Source organism: Drosophila ananassae, chromosome 3R (genome assembly GCF_017639315.1).
Source record: "Drosophila ananassae strain 14024-0371.13 chromosome 3R, ASM1763931v2, whole genome shotgun sequence".
NCBI classification, from domain to species: domain Eukaryota; kingdom Metazoa; phylum Arthropoda; class Insecta; order Diptera; family Drosophilidae; genus Drosophila; species Drosophila ananassae.
The window spans coordinates 16,260,368-16,276,523 of NC_057930.1; the positions used below are offsets into that span (position 1 = coordinate 16,260,368).

Consider the following 16,156-nt stretch of genomic DNA (forward strand, 5'->3'; position numbering starts at 1 on the left):
TAAATTTAAAAGCTGCTTCAGTTTTATATATAATTTTTTGTTTTAAAAGAATTCATTAAAAAGCAAAAGAAAGGAGAAACAACAGAGTAGTGAGCGATATGATACGATGGCCCACTGAACCGATGACACATTTTAAATGACGAGACATTGCCAGAGAAAGACAGTTGAAGAACTGGAGAAAGAGAGGGTCTAAGCTTTCTGCCGCCACCTAAGGTCAGACACTTGGGCTTGTACAGAAACTAATTGATAATCAAACACTTGACCGCACACAGACACGTCTGTTTATCTGCCTGCCTGCAATCGCTAATTAGTTGCATTGTCCGCCCCGAGGCCAACGCTGCGTATGCGCAATGTGCAAATATGGACGAATCGAAATACGAATCGAAATGCAAGGCATGAAAAAAGACAAATGAAAATTGAATAATGCCAAATTGTTCACACCGATTTAGACTCTAGAGTCTAGAGTGTGGAGTGAGCACAAGTTCAAGTTTATTACGCATACGCCCCGTGAGCCACGCTCGCTGGATGAAGCTGTTCGAGTGCGCAGGGAAGCGACAACACAACTACGAGGGGCTATTACGACAGAGATGAGAACAATTCTAATTTATTGATGCTAGTCAATGCCATGGCGTGCTATAAATGTAACTCAAACGATTTTCTGCTTTTGTATATGTAATTGGCCATGACAGCGACTGTGTTGTTGCTTTTGTGGCTGCGTTGTGGCTGCGTTTTAGCGATTTGCAATTGGTTCAAGATCAGCAGCAAAGCGTTTTGGCTTTGGCTTTGGCTCTGGCTTTGCTGCCACTGCGTGCCTGGCATGGCAGAGGAGTGTGCGGAGAGGGTTCTAAAGTCTGGCCTTGTGACAATTGATTTTCGCAGCCAGCCGCAAAGAGTGAACCACTTTTGGTATCTACTTTTGTGGTGGAGCTTGACTCATAATTTATTCTAAGCTATTGCGGCCTGTATGGCTTTGTGCAATAACAACATCATTAATGATGGTTTGAAGAACAACAAGAATGAGTAAATAAAATATGAGTCATGGCTGTGTCATCTATATTACTGACCGAGTTTGGAAAATCTAGGACCTGAGAGCCCTCCCTGATAACTAGTACTTGCTTTTGAATAAATCCGAATCCAAGGCCGATTTTGGTATTATCACTATCGACTCCTGTAGTCACTCGAGTCGCAGCTTGGCATTGCGGTTGCTGGCGAGCAAAAAGCCCAGCAACCAGCAACAACTACCGATGAGTGCGCTATCGAGGCTGCCAAGTTGCTCAATGCTCAACGCTTCGCAGTCTCCTTGCAGTCCCTCGCGCCGTGCCCGTCTTTCTCTATCTGTCTCTTGCTATCTCAGCTTGCTGCAGCTTTCAGGGTCTCTGGTGCATCTAAATAAACAGTGCCTACTACAACGCAGTATAAATAAATTCTGTTTTAGTGTGTTATGGTCTCTGGCAGCCGGTGACTTTGAAAACTGCATGCTGAATGACGAGCGCAGCGGTCTTGTTGACAATGGAACCTATATAGATTATGGAAGCAACAATATCACAACAATTACTCCATACAAGTCCCGGGCTCTCTGATCTAAGCAGAATCGAGTGGTGAAACACTTGAGAAGAATTCCCTGGCGCTTCGAGTGCAGTTCGCTATTCTTGATAAATCGATAGTGAGAGAGAAAAGCTTGACTGGCATACAGGCAAACGCATAAAAAGCGACTTTATACGTAAGATTAATTAGTGGAAAAAGGCAGAGACGCCAGAGGCCTCCGTACATCAATTTTCATTTTCTTATGAAAATTAATAGCATTTTCACTCAACTTGCGTTTGAGTTTTCCCAGCCAGGACTGGGCCAGATGGAATGGCCTTAAAAAGCGAGTAAAGGGGCTGGGCTGGGGCTGTGGATTGGGGGGCTGAGATGTGGGCTCCTGGGTTGCTACCCATTAATCAGAAAGAGATTGTTGCCTCAAACAAATTAAATTGCTGCCTGCAGCGGATGTGAAGTACCATCCCCTCCATCTCCTTGGCTGCACGATATATTCATTATTTTCTTAAAACTTTTAATGTGATTTTTTCGATTTTATTTTCTGCACTCGACTTGCCAATTTCATTAAAATTGTAATCCTTATTTAAGCGCCACACTTTTCCTTTCTTTTAGATTGGCCATCCCATCGTCAAGCAATTCGCAATGCATTTCTTTTTACGATCAACTGTCGGCAACCACTGTCCAATGTCAATCAAACACATGTGAGGCGCGAACTTGACTTTCAATACAAAAGCGTACAAGGCAAAAGCTGCGCTGCCAGCTACCGATGCCGCCGGCCGCGATCGTCGAGGCACTGCAGCAACCTTGACCTGGTTCTTGAAACTGCAATAGCAACAGCAGCAGCAGCAGCAGCCACTGCAGCAGAAACTACATTACACTTGTGCAACATTGAGAGAGGCTGATAAACAGGTTTTGGCTTTTAGCCGGCAAAGGCTGCGTGACGATCGCAGGGGGATGGCTGGCTAGCTGGATGGCTGGGACTGGTAGGCGGGCTTTTGGTTTTTGGCTCAAAATTCGCAATGTGACAACACGCATGCAAGCATGTAACTATTTATATACACAGTAAAAAAGTTAAGCTCTAATTTAATGACAGACAAGATTAAAATTAAGATTTTTTCTTGACGGACTTCTTGAACTTTTGTTAATGTCTTAATATGGAAATGGGTGATGGTCGACTAAAATCGAAACTGAAGCGGCGACTTGCCCACAATGTCCACCATTCGACATTGAAAATGCGAAAATGCTGCGAGGCGAGCCAGTGAGAGACGACATACGAGAGGTACGTGCTCGGGACGAGCGTGGAGTGGCCTGACGTCATCCGTTGTCATCGCTGCTATTGCAGCAGTCGCTGTCGTGGCTTTAGTTGTTGTAAGGAGAAGGTCGAGGTTAATTAAGTTGTCTTTTTCCCAAGGCAACCTTGTTCGCAACAGCAGTTACAGTCTTGACATTTTGGCTTGGAACGGATTCCCTTCGCCAGAGTCCCTGCCTCCTTCCATTGCTGGGATATTCATTATTAATTGCTCCATTTCTGGCTCTCCTCAACCGACTCCACTTTGCTGGTTAATTGCTCCAGAATTTGATTAAAATTAAACTGCATTTGCGGTTCTAATTCGAGCTGTTTGCTTAAGGATTCTCGTTCCCTGATTTTCCGTTTCTCACCATTTCCGTCACGTCTCTGGCAGAACGTTTTCTTATTAAATTCCTCACAGCAAACGTGAGAAAATAAACTGCAGTGTCGTTGGCAGCTGGCGCAAAATTTAGTTTCCAATTTCTAAAGTCAGTAAGTTAAGATGTCAAAGAGCAGGAATTTGCCAGAAGCTAGAGACTCTAGACTCCAGAGTCTTGAGGAATAAAAGGAAGAAAATAGTTTTCAGGTGATAACAAGATATATTTCATAACCAAAGCTATGTCCTGCAACCACCCTTCTTCCACAATTATTTGATCAAAGTAAAAAAGCAATCGCCACAGACACCCAAACCAAAAATACCCCACAAAGTGAGCAACAAGTTATACATCAAAACACCCTTAAAAGGCCAAAAAATGAAAGAGGAAAGCCCCCAAAGGAAAAAGGATAACTTTTTCTGCTATTTGCTTAATTAAATGCGCAATAGAAGAGGGCGTAGATGGCGGTCATCAGATAGAGAGCAAAGCTAAAAATAATAAAGGAAAAGGGTAGCAGGAGGGCCACAGAAACAGATGCATAGGTAAAGGGATATTTTATTACAAAGCATTAATAAGAAGGCAAAAAACAGAGAAAAATAAGAGGTTTTAATAAATAAATTTCTCCCTTCTTAGAAAGCATTTTATTCCAGTGTATGGCCCCAGCAGTATGGATCTGTAAGAACACCAACAGCATCTGCAGGTAAATCATTCCTGCTCCAACTGCGGGTCAGACCGGGCTGTAATTAATGAGCAAGTGGAACATCGTTGAGCTCGGCGCCGAGCAAATTAACTTGAACTGGCTGCCAGTGGAAGCTGGCTTGAGGTCGAAAGGTTATGGGGTTGAGGGTTTAAGTGCAATTAAACCAACGCCGCATTTTGTCTTGAAATCATCTAACTTTTTCACCTTTTTTTTTTATTGCCAAGGGTCGCTAAATAAAAGTAAAACCACAAAGAAAGTGGTTTCTAAAAATATCGAAGCAGAAAGAATCGCCCAGATAGTTCCGGGTGTGAAAATTTGTCAAAGTATTCGTGGAAGGGAGTTTTTGCTGCAGGATTGAAAGGATGATCATTCAATTAATAATTCATTTGAAAGTAATTAGTGGAGGAGGAGTGGAAATGGCTTTAAAAGTACCTCTACAAGAATGGTACATCTATTCGATGAGTTGTGAAAATCGAAGATAACATTCGTATTGTTTCACATAATTATGCCCCAAGTCGCAAACTCCTTATGCCACACACCTGTACGCTCCTGAAACTTATCATAAGCTCTCAGACTGGCGCCAAGTTAATTATTAAGTAGAACACACCAATTTATGCTCCAGATGCCCCAGGACTCACCCCGCTTCCACCTCTTTCTGAGTCTAGTGTCTGTTATATGCGTTCAGGTGTAAACTTTCGGATTAAGTGTCTTAGTGTTTGCCTTGAGTCTACAAGAAATAGATTTTTCCAACCAAGAGGAAGCGAAGGGAAGGTCCTTTGCCCCTTTAACCTCATGACATTTCCGCTTTGCCCGAATCTTTGCCCAAACTTGTCTAATTCTCCTGCTGTGCGCCGTTGTTTTGGGTTTCATCTCTGCCTTTTGCCTTTCCTCAAGGTGAGCGTTTGAAAAATTGATGAGATTTTGTTTGCTTTGGTTTTGAAGTTGAAGTTTGTCGACACTTGAACTTTTCCATTCCGCTGTCGGCGAAGAGGATTTGGCGCGGACGGCATTTCCGGTGAAGGCAGAAAAAGTGAAACAGAGAAAGGGCTGGCGGGAAAAACATTTTGCCAAAAGGGATAACCAGAAAGAAAGTTATTATAGATTCCCTTGTATTGTGGAAGTGCACATCCATTCGGGCAGGCATTCATTCATATTCATGTTAGCTGGAAAAATGAAAAAAAAATATACGAAGAGTCGTCCTAAGCCTTATTGATTGAAGAAGCGAGAGAGAATGAAATCAAAGGAGGACTAAAAAGCAGTCTCTGGAAATTAATGGCATTTCTGCTACCTACTTTCCATGGAAAACCAAATAAAGGAGAGTCCTTGCAGGAAATCAAACTTCACTCTTGATTGACTTTGGTTCGTTTCCTTTCTGGATCCTGCTGCCATAAGCCGCAGAAAACTCTGTTTCCGGACCACTTTATAATTTCGCTTTTAGCCCTAATAGAATTTATGATAGCCGGCACTAAAAGCCGTTCCTTAAAATGCGTTTAAGGATAGCTCGCATACATGCCCAAATGAATATCAATGAGCTGTCATAAAGGCAGCTAGTGAGACGGAGACTGCGAGTGACAAGACTGACACTTGGGCAAACATTTGGGCATCCAACAACAACAAATACTGGTTAACCCACCCGAGTGACAAACACACACACCAGACACTCAGTTCACACTTCATAGGCGTACGACACAGGATGGGTGAGTTACAAGGGGACATATAATTTTAAACCTTACCTAAACTTTTGCTCTACTCCTTGCTTAAATATAAAATTTCTATTTTGGCAATAAAGGGGTTGACCCGGGGTTCTATGCCATAACCCCCTGCGCTCTACGCCTTTCATTCCGCCTCTGAGCTGCCCGGATTCGGGTCACTTTCGCCCTGCCAATGACATGTGATTTCAACTAATGACAGCTTTCGGGCTGTTTGCCGACGGAGCAGCAACCAAAACAAGCCAGAGTTTAGGCCCGGAGTCCATTCCGACAGACTCACAATAACAAGCTTAAAATTTAATGAAATTTTCATCTGTCGGCCCGACAGTGTTGTATTTTTTATGGCAGTCCGGTAATAATAATCCGAAGTGTGTGAGCCCAACCATGGCATATGATTAATGCGACTGGGCAGATCCCCAAAAAGGATACCATAAGGTTGAGCCTGCCAATTTGTTAAACTTTTGTCAAATATTCAAAGCAAAAAGTTTTCAGAGTAACAGCAGTATCATCTCTTCAAAGTAAACATTTAATACCTAATTTTAAGATGGAAATGGTAGCTTACCGGTTTGTAAAGTGGAGCATACGTTGCTGGCATCAAACATGTCAACTGAAAAGAAATAAAATGGAATATTAATATTATTAGTTCCTCAACTTATTTGCTCCGCGATGATGAATCTATATAAGCGACGTCAATGCCTGGACTTCAAAACACTCTGCTCTAGTGGCCCAGATATCGTTTGCTCTTTGATGCATTAAGTGATGCACTTCACACCACACAGCCAACCATCAACTATCCGTCTATTTCCCCACAACCCCACAACTAACCACCCACACTAAACAATCCGTCGACTGTATCGCACACACACATTACAATTTTATACATCCTGTTATTGGAGCTTTCAGCGATGACAGGCGCTTCTCCTTTGACCCGAAACGCAGGCGCAATTGATCGCTTGATTGATTGACTGTCGGATGGCCGGGTGAAACGGTTGATTGGATGCATCCATTCGGATGGGGATTGAGTTGCCAAGTCGTGCCAATGGCACCTCGTTAGCCGAGCACCTTTTCAGGATTTATAACATTTATCAGATGATAAGAATAACTATTTATTTTTCTAACTTTTAGTTGCAGTGGAAAACATTTTCCATTTCTTGCAAGTCCTTTTTTGGCATCCAAGTCAAGGCAACAAATGTGCTCCTTTGTTTTGGCGCTTCCGTCCTCCCAGTCGACATCCTTGCCACTAACTTTAATGGCTTGTCTTGGCATACAATTGGCCGCCGCTGCTCTGTTGTGTTGTGGCCTAATTAGCAGCTTACGTCAAATGCCCACCATTTTCCCACCGTTTTATTCACAAACCTCCACATGGGCATTAGGGATAAGCCAAATGTTGGCATGCATTTATCACACACACCCACTCCAACCCACACCACACCCACAAAAGAACACTTTGTTTGGAACGAGCCAGAAAGTGGAGATGATGCCAAAACGGCCACCAATACGGAGCCACGGAGCAACTAAAAATGTAATTTTGGCATTAGGCAAGCTCGGCAAACATAAAATTACCTTGATTAGAAACTCAAATGTGGCTCATGCCAAATAAACGAGTGGCAGATAAAAGAGGGTGGTTGCCGGATGCGGGATGTAAGTATTGTGGCCACGTGGCCATGTATATCAGCGCCTGGCATAAGCCTAAAACGACTTTGGCCTCTCAGCACCCCCGGTGGCCCCAGCTCATATATCAACGTACACCTGTACCAAAGGGCCATGGAAATGAAAATGGCAATGGATGTGAGAGTGGGAGTGGAAATGGGAATAAAGCGAAACCCAAATGAAACTGCGTTCGGTGCTAAGCTGCCAGCTGAGGAATGGCTGAGGTCTGGCCTGGTTTAGCTCTGGGACTTCTGGGTGGTGCGGTCTGGTAGTGGTGGGGGGCAGTGGGTGTGAAAACACACATTCATGCATCGCCTGTTACCTTGAGGGAGACCACCTCGTAATAAAAACCAAGCGTCTCACATACAAGAATCAGGTGAGAGATGGCGGCAAGCGATGGTGGAGAAAAGAAGCTGAAAGTCGAAATAGGCTAGAATATAGGCGGGGACTGTTGGCCAAGAAAAAGTTTGAAACAATAAGAGTGATCTCTTTTTAAAAATTGACTTGACAAACATTTAAGTTTTAATTTTAAAGATATTTAAATTGGTTTCTGCCTGATTTTCTGATCTGAAAACTTTTATAGGCCTCTAGGACACCCTGCTTAGCCTTCTGCCTTCCTTTCTGCCATTCGTATCAATTACATGTCGCCTGTTTTGTTTTATGTTTGGCCATAACAAACAGCTACAGGGGGATAACTCCTACACACACTGGCCTAATCAAGAAAATTGCTGCAGCCTTTTAGGCGAACAACCAAGCGAAAAACAGCAAGGTGGTCAGGAGTGCCAGGAGGAGGTTATAGTCAGAAACATATGGCTGGCACAACCGAATACTCTGTTCGACACTTCATGTTTTGATTAGAGGGCGTGGCATGATTGATGGCCGAGTCCAACTTCCGAGTCCCGGCTCTCCGCTGGCCGAGCCAGAAGCTGTCCACGACCCAGACTTTGTTCCAGGCCGGCAAACTTTGAATGAAAAGAGTGTTAAAAAGTTTTTTTCGCTTTTTTTAACACTCACCACCCCCCAGGCTATAGCAACATTGAAAAAATTTGCAATGCAGGATGAAAAGTGACACAAAAGCCCCGACGGAAAAGTTATATTCGTTATTTTTTATTTCGCTGCAGCTGCAGCTAAAAATTGAAATGAAGCTAAGCAGAAGCTTGAGTAGTTTTCATAGCCAGCCAGCCAGGATGGCATTAACAAACTTTTAGGTCAGCCAAAGGCAAAGTTTTCAGCGTTCAAGGTGGGTCAATCAACAAAAGGATTTAAGCCAGTTGCCGCAGTGAAATGTAAAGCTACCAGTGGAAGGTGAAATATTAACCTTTTGCTCCGAATTTAAATATCATTTAATTAACAATTTCTATTTGATTATATTCCTCGTAGCAAGAGGCTTTTCACAAACATCCACTAATCAGCCGGGGCCCATTTACACTCAATGAGCCATTCAATGGGGGCTTAGTTCCTTTTACGTGCAGATCAAGCGTATATGCTCCCCAAAGGACACTTCCAGTACACGAAATACCAAGCCCTCAAGTGCGGCAATCAACATTGCTTTGAGCCGACAAACAAAGCACTTGAAGGACTTGAAACTCGCTCGGCTTTGTCATTAGGCGACAAGTCGAAAGGACATACTTATGCGTATAGACGTACGCTGGAACATATTCAAAACACGCAACACTTGTCAGTAACAGGCGTCGGCAATCATTCAACACGAAAACACATACACAGACACACACAGAGAGATCTGAGAGAAACAATGAACCGTCTATGACTGGTTCGAAGGGGGCATGGGGAAGGAAATACTTTTGGTCCTTGGCTTTGGTTTGAGTTTTTCTCATTGAAGCGGCATCATGGTAGTTGTGGCTGCCTTTGTTGCCTTCCTGCTGCTTATGACTGTTGGTCGTCGCCGCTCGAAGGCATTTGGCACACGGGCGACGCCATTTTATGTCCTGCAAACAGTTAGAAGACGTTCTTAACACTCATTTCCCCCAAAAGTCTCCTCTTAGGCCTATAAATGTGTGCCTGTTCACGCCCCAACACCTGCCACGACTTTGTTGACAGCCGAGTCGGTTGAGGAAGTTACTTATTGTAAGTAACTTCCTAAGGATTCCTAAGGACTTCCTTGTAAGTAATAAGTATTGAGGATTGTTACTTATGACATTTATATGCTTTAAGTGAGAGATTTTTGTGGCGAGACAATCACTGACTAAAGACTATACTAAGTCTTTTTTATAACTTATTCATTTGGCATTGCCAACTGGAACTGGGCTTCTCAAGCATTTGCCTACTTATGGGCGCCGCAGAAGTACAAGGACAAACAATTGTTTTGAGGTCGGCCAGGACTAGCCGCCACCTATGAGTGTGTTTGTGTTCAGAGCTCAGCCTGTTCTGTGTACATTTATTTTGTTTGTTGTTTGGCCTGCACTTCACTTAATTGAATCAGTGTGATTGACATGTCTCTTCTGCATACATGTATTGGACATCGAATGGAATAGAATAGCCCCAATGTCTGTCCGCTTGGAGATAATCTCTGGCCAGCTTTGTCAACTGAATGAATGCATGCCCGTATATATGGGTGTCCTTTTGTGCAGTCACAATGTTCATCAATTATCAACCGAGAGCTGGAGCTCCTCCTGCTACTGCTTCTACTGCTACTGCTGCTGCTGCTGCTGAGTAAACTGAAAAAGCAATAAATCTAAACAAAAGGCCGCCGGGGCCAAGTAGAATGATATAGGAGGATAGCAAGGACATAACCCAAAGGAGTGGGCCTACATACTACGGGCTAAGGACTATTCCCATGAATTCACAGCATTTTGGTTTATTGCTTGGAGGGAAATTCCTACATATTATTTTTAAATTCCAGTCAAAAGTTAAGACTAACTAACTGGGGAGAAAACTACAAGTTGGCACTTTTTCGGTTGTCCCGAAAAACGGAGAGCAAGGAGGCGAAATATTGCCGTTTCGGCTGAAGCCTTGTACAAATACAATTTAGGTAAGACAAGCTTGCAACAAACTTTGTCTAGTAGGAAATTTTCGCTTTTGTTGGAGAGTTTTTCTTCTTTTTGTTCAGGCTCTGCACTTGCTCCTGGAGATGCAGTCAGTATCAGGATATGTGGAAAGTCGGGGAATGAGTAGAAAAGCGCACAAGAAAAACGCTTGCCAAGGAAAACACATTGATTGCAGGAGGAAGACAAGAAAGGGATTCCCAACTGCCACAGGAGGAGGCAGAAGCGTTCACATGGAAAACATAAGTCGCACACTCAAATCAATAGCATCGACAGTTTGGCATTGTTTGAAAAACGAACCAAAAGAGTCGGGCCAAGAAAGGAGGGTTCTGGGGGAGAATTCTCTGCCTGTCTGTCTATCAGTGTGTGAGTTGGGGTGTGTGTGTGTGTGCCAATTGCATTCATTTGACTCGACTTGGCTGCCAATTGCCTCGGTGCGATGGAAAATTTCTAGCAGACGTCATTGGAGAGGGAAGGAAAACAATCGGAAAACCAACAAAGTGGAAGCTAAAATCAAGAAATCTGAAATATTTTACAAGATTATGCATTAAAGGATTTGTTTATAGGTCTGCTAATTATTCAGCCTCAAACAGATTCAAAATAAATACAATCAAGCTGATGAGTAATCAAACTCAAAGATACAGCAGGAAGGCACGGTGAGAATATGCGAACAATGAGAGAAAAAGCTGTTCAAGGATTGCAATTACAAAAGCAACAAAAGAAAATCGGCTAAAGCTGCCAGACACGGCAGCAACAACAACAGCCAGCCAGCCAGCACACCAATAATGAAATGGCAAAGTAAAAAGATAAAAACTACCTTGGCCCAGTATTGAAACCGCCTATAAAGCACACTCCCCTCTCTGCTAGCCTCTTTCTCCGCTGCCGCTTTGTTTATGTGAGAGCACATGTGTGGGTGTGTATCTGTGTGTCTGTATGTGTAGATACATTGGCTATAGATACTCGAGCAGGGACCAACTGCTGCTGCAGAGCCACCGCCAATAAATGTCGGCGCTTCTCACGCCCCCTGCGAACAGAAAAGTGCATCCAAGACGTGACCAAGTCGCCAAAATAAGAGAACACAACGGAGACAGTTTTCGTTTCAATTCACTTCAGTTTCAGGGCAACGTGGCGTATACTTAATATGGCTCTTCTCGATGCACTCTCAAAAAAAATGCTATTTGTTCTTTAAAAATGGAATTATTTCAGATTTAGACACACAGTTAAGTTGTTTTATAATCTATTGCCAAAACAATTTGTTTTTCAGGTACTAGATACTGTGGAAATATTTGTCCCAGAAGGGCCAGGAGCAAGAATTTCAAAGAAGAGCGTTGAAGAGCAGTCTTATCAGTGACAAAGTTTGCCCAAGCCGAGTACTCGACATATTTGTCGACCAAAGATTGGAGGAGGCCCCCCTAACCAGACGCCGCACTAAAAGTGCAAAAAAAATTACAAACCTGGCCAACCTCAATGCTGTCGTCGTGGCCCGATAAGACACACACACAGTAGCACCCTCTGGCTGTGCCAATTGGCCATGTTATGGAAGGGAAACCCATTTTCTATTGATCCACCAGCTATCTAGGGGAAAATGGAAATATCTTTTTATTACCAAATAAGTAGAACACCCGAAATAAAACAGAAAAAATAAAAGGCAATACAATTAAAATTATTTATTAGCGGGGCCAGAAACTGAAAATTGGCCGAGAGCAGGCCATGTTGGGAGGAGGCTGGTGGCTGATGGCAGACTTTTTGGATGATGGCTAGCAGAACGAGAACGGCAGCAACTGGCGCACATTTGGCCATGTCTTTTTGGCCTCGTGCCAACCGTAACAGAGCACAGTGGCAGCAACAATGCGACCAACTTTTGTTATGCCCATTCTGTGTTGCCTTTTCGGCTTCTTGGTCTACAGCTTATTTATGTGCGTTGGCTGCAAAATATGGCGCAGAAAATATATTCTTCTATTCCTTCTGCCTACTACCCCATCTGCCTCCCTCCTTCATTTTTTTGGCTACTTGTATATTATTATTTTTGAGGCTTATTTACTGCACAAGCGGGCGAAGCTAATTGGCAGGGCGGCAGAGGCAGTGGCAAGTATAATGCATTCTGCATTCTTAACAATATTTATGGCTGCCTTCATAGGCTCTAGTTATTGCCAATTTTTTCTAGCATACTTTGGAGGAGTTTGAAGGATTGGATTACTTCAAAAAGCAAGTCTTCATGGGGACTATGCATTCCGATCTCTCTCGGTTTCTGTTTCACTTTCGTTTTATTATTAAACCTTATCTGCGAACCAGAAACCAGAAGCCCGAAGACGCCAGAGCTATTGGAGCTCAGCAACGAAGAACGAAGAATGTTGAGCCAAAAAGTTTCAACAAACAGTGACACAGAATGCAGCGATAAAGTCAAGTCACTGAACTCGATCTCAGAAGAAGCGTACAACCACCACCCAGGCCTTATCATCGGTATGTGCTGTTTACTTTATTTTATTTCACATTTAAGGGGCCTCTAAATAATTGCCAAAAATGTCTTGTTAGTCGAAAAATGGTTGCAACTTGATTGACAAATCGTGGGAAAAGGTGACAGCCGAGTCACAAGTTATGTCGCCTTATATCTAAGTAGGAAGAGAATGCCAGGATATGTATAGGGTTCAATTACCTGGTCCCGGGGGAAGGTAAACGTGCTAGAGATAGTAGACTCTGCCCCGATGTGAATAAACTCATTTCTCTGCTGCACTCGCGTTCGCATCGTTTACCCTGATGTATTACCTCCCCAAAAACAGATTTGCTAATTAAGTGGCAGTCGCATAAAAGGCGCGCATTTCCAACAAAAATTAATTAAAGAATTGTCACATCAATCAGGTTGCAAATTATGGCTCTTGCCTTTTTGTTATATTCCCTCTCTGTGGCTCTCTGGCCAAGAATTTTTAAATAAACAAATAAAATGCAGAAAATAGATTTATGTCCAAGTGCCAGCAAATTTATGACAGATGTAAAAAAAATGTCAGTATTTTCATTTGCTTTTTCCCCATACCATATACCATTGTGCATTTTATTTTTTCAACTCTTGGTTTCATGAATGACGCTGATTTGTGTCTGGGAAGTAACTTAAAACTGGGATCTGTATATCGAAAAGTGGTCATATCCGTAGCTGAAAGGGAATCATAAAGAAAGGGGGGTTACCCTTTGCAAAATAAACAAAAGAAAAGGAAAGATTTTCATGGCTGATGAGGACAGTTTTCTTGTTTTCATCTGCTTATTTTTGCTTAATAATCCTTGTATATTCTTAAAACTTTGTGTTTAAATTTGAGACCAGGTGTTTAAGCATTATTTGTCTCCAAATTCCATGGAAAAAGTGATCGGTTCTTTCAATTTCCTAAGCACAGATGGTAAAGAATATTCCAATTAAAGCGTTCTCTTAAAGCTTTAGAGTTTAAATAATTCACTAAATTGTTTTTAACACAAATGATTTTTTTTCTTCTTGATTTTCAGACATTTTAAAATTTAAAGCCACTTTTTACTTTATTTTTAAATAATATAATTTTATGCTCACTACGCTTTATAAAAAAATTTGGTAAAAATAATTATTGATAATAAAATAATAATCTTGAAGATTTTTGTGTTAAATTTGATCAAATAACTGGCACTTTTTTCCCTCCACTTTCTTGAGTCTCTTCGTTGAACAAACAAGTTCTTACATTGGCCAACCTGTCGTATGCTTAATGACGTGTGTATAATGCAAATATTTTGCGTCGTCGATGAATGGATTTCTTTGTACAAGCTGATATCTATTACTCAACACGAATGATCGCAAGCATAAGTTGTTTACCAACCTTTGTGGAATTATTTTCAAGTTGGATCGATTCTGGATCGATGTTCGAGTACAATTCCCCTGGCACGGATATCCAAAGTGCTGTTGCAGAAAAATCGAAAATGCAAAGTCCACCAAGAATCGAAGACCTTATTTATTTGAACACTTTAATGCGAAACTAATGGATTTATTCTCCGTATGTGTCACAGCGCTCTCTGTTTGTATTATATTCCAAAAAAGCGAAACTCTTTACGAAATGCACAATATTTGAGTAGATTATTCCTCTGTCTCGTTTATCTGTTTGTTTGTTTTTTTTTTTTGGCTTCAACTTTTGTTTGTTTTCTTGCACTTTACACTTTGACACTGGATTGGATTGGCTTTCCTCGGTTTCTGGGTTAAATTTGTGTGTTTAACAAAATGCAGTAGTTTTTTTATTTTTGTAAAATTTAAGAAGCAAAAAATACTGTTTTTGCCACTTTTTGTTGAGGTTTTGTTTGGATATTTTTGGAGCACGCACTTTTTTTTATAAACTTTGTATACATTCAAATAGGAATTCTCCTTTTTTTTTTTGTTGTTTTTTTGGCACTTTTGAGTTTTTACCCTTTGGGTTTTCGGTTTATTTCTGTTTCGGAAAACTCGGCGGCATGTTCTGTCGGTCTGTCTATTTTTAAAAGTGAAAATATTCTGCGGTCAGCAATTTAAAAATAACAATGGCTCCACATGCACTTCTTGTTTCACTGAGAGTAGGTTTTGGTATTTTGCTTTTAGATTATTTTTTTTTTAAACAAAAAATTTGTTTAATTTTTTGATGATTTTATTTTGATTATGATGTTGCGAAGTTCTGTTTGGAATATTTTACATTTCAGTTGAATATCTTTTTGTGCTTCGATTTCGGAGACGGCGTCGGTATTGGCGAGTGCGAATGCGAGTGCGATTGCGATTCAATGCGATTCAATGCGATTCCCGCTGGCGTGAGCGTGTGAAAAGAAGCTGATCAAGTACCCGCTGCGGCGTTCTACTCACTTCGATGAACATCTTGTAACTATTTTGAGCTTTCGAAAAGCGCACGAACGCAGATGCAGAGCGTCGTCGGCGGTCAAAAACGACAAAAATCAAACCCGTCGCAGCAGCAGCAGCAACAGAAACAGCCACCGCAGCAGCAGGCAAGCAGGCAGGCTGGCAGCAGCAGCAGCCGAGGGCAAGAACAGAGAGCAAGAGCCGAGTCACGCGAAGAGTGAAGCTCGGGGCTAAAGGGGGCGGTGAAATAACGAGGCGTATACGCTATGTGCTATAACATCCGCGGCGAAGAACTTAACTAAACTGAACTGAACCGACAGCAGCAGCAGCAGCAACAGCAGCAGAAGCAGCTGCGGCGGCAGCAGCAGCAACAACAACAACAACAGTGATCCACCAACCCGAACCGAAGCCCCAATGTCTGTAACCGAAGCTTCGGGTGCGATTACGAGCAGCCGAAGTAAAAGAGAGCCACCAAAGCCAGGCCATTGCATTTGGACCATTAACAGACCACTGTTAACAGAGACGGCCATCGCTCTGTTGGGCATTCAACAGTGGGCACTGTAGGCATGCCGTTGTTATACCCTTGCAGAGGGTAGTCTAATTTTGGTCAAAAGTAGACAACGCAGTGAAAGAGGAATCTCATTGCTAAGAAACAGACAGAAAGACTGGCGGAAAAGCAGACTTATATCATCTTAGGAGGTGACCTAACTGCTAGAGTATATCCTTGTCAGCTTCGTCCAAAGCCAACTTCCTCCTTGTTTTTCTTTCGATTTGTATTCGATGAAGCCATATGTTTGAAAATTTCATGGCTAAAGGCCCAATTTAATTTTCCAAAGAAGCCGCAAAATGTCATCAGTCACGCCTTTCCCCCAACCCTTCTATGTATCAAGGATTCAAACTCGTAGAGTTATTCACTTGTGGGTCTGAATCACTTATAAATCAGACTTTCTTATCAAGAATATTTGGTTTGTGGTGGGGGAGGCTCCCAATAAATTACATAATTCAAATTTAATATTTTTTTTGAAATTCGGGTTGGGCATTAGGAAAATGAGTAATAATTAGTAGTGAAAAT

The 16,156-nt window shown here is 42.2% G+C and overlaps 1 protein-coding gene across 8 annotated transcripts in view; it reads right to left on the minus strand.

Moving 5' to 3' along the window:
- Positions 1-15,408, minus strand: part of LOC6498454 — a 33,869-nt gene extending 18,461 nt beyond the window's left edge. For 4 of the 8 annotated variants that reach the window (XM_044716161.1, XM_014906649.3, XM_014906647.3 and 1 more), the window contains exons 1-2: positions 14,090-15,406; positions 6,173-6,217 (exon numbers count right to left, since the gene is read on the minus strand). The gene's annotated coding sequence lies outside the window, so the exon portion shown is untranslated. Of the gene's footprint in view, positions 1-6,172; positions 6,218-14,089 lie in introns of all 8 variants that reach the window. The other 4 variants (XM_014906648.3, XM_001962822.4, XM_032455416.2 and 1 more) reach the window with 2 other exon arrangements.
- Between the last annotated feature and the right edge of the window lie 748 nt (positions 15,409-16,156).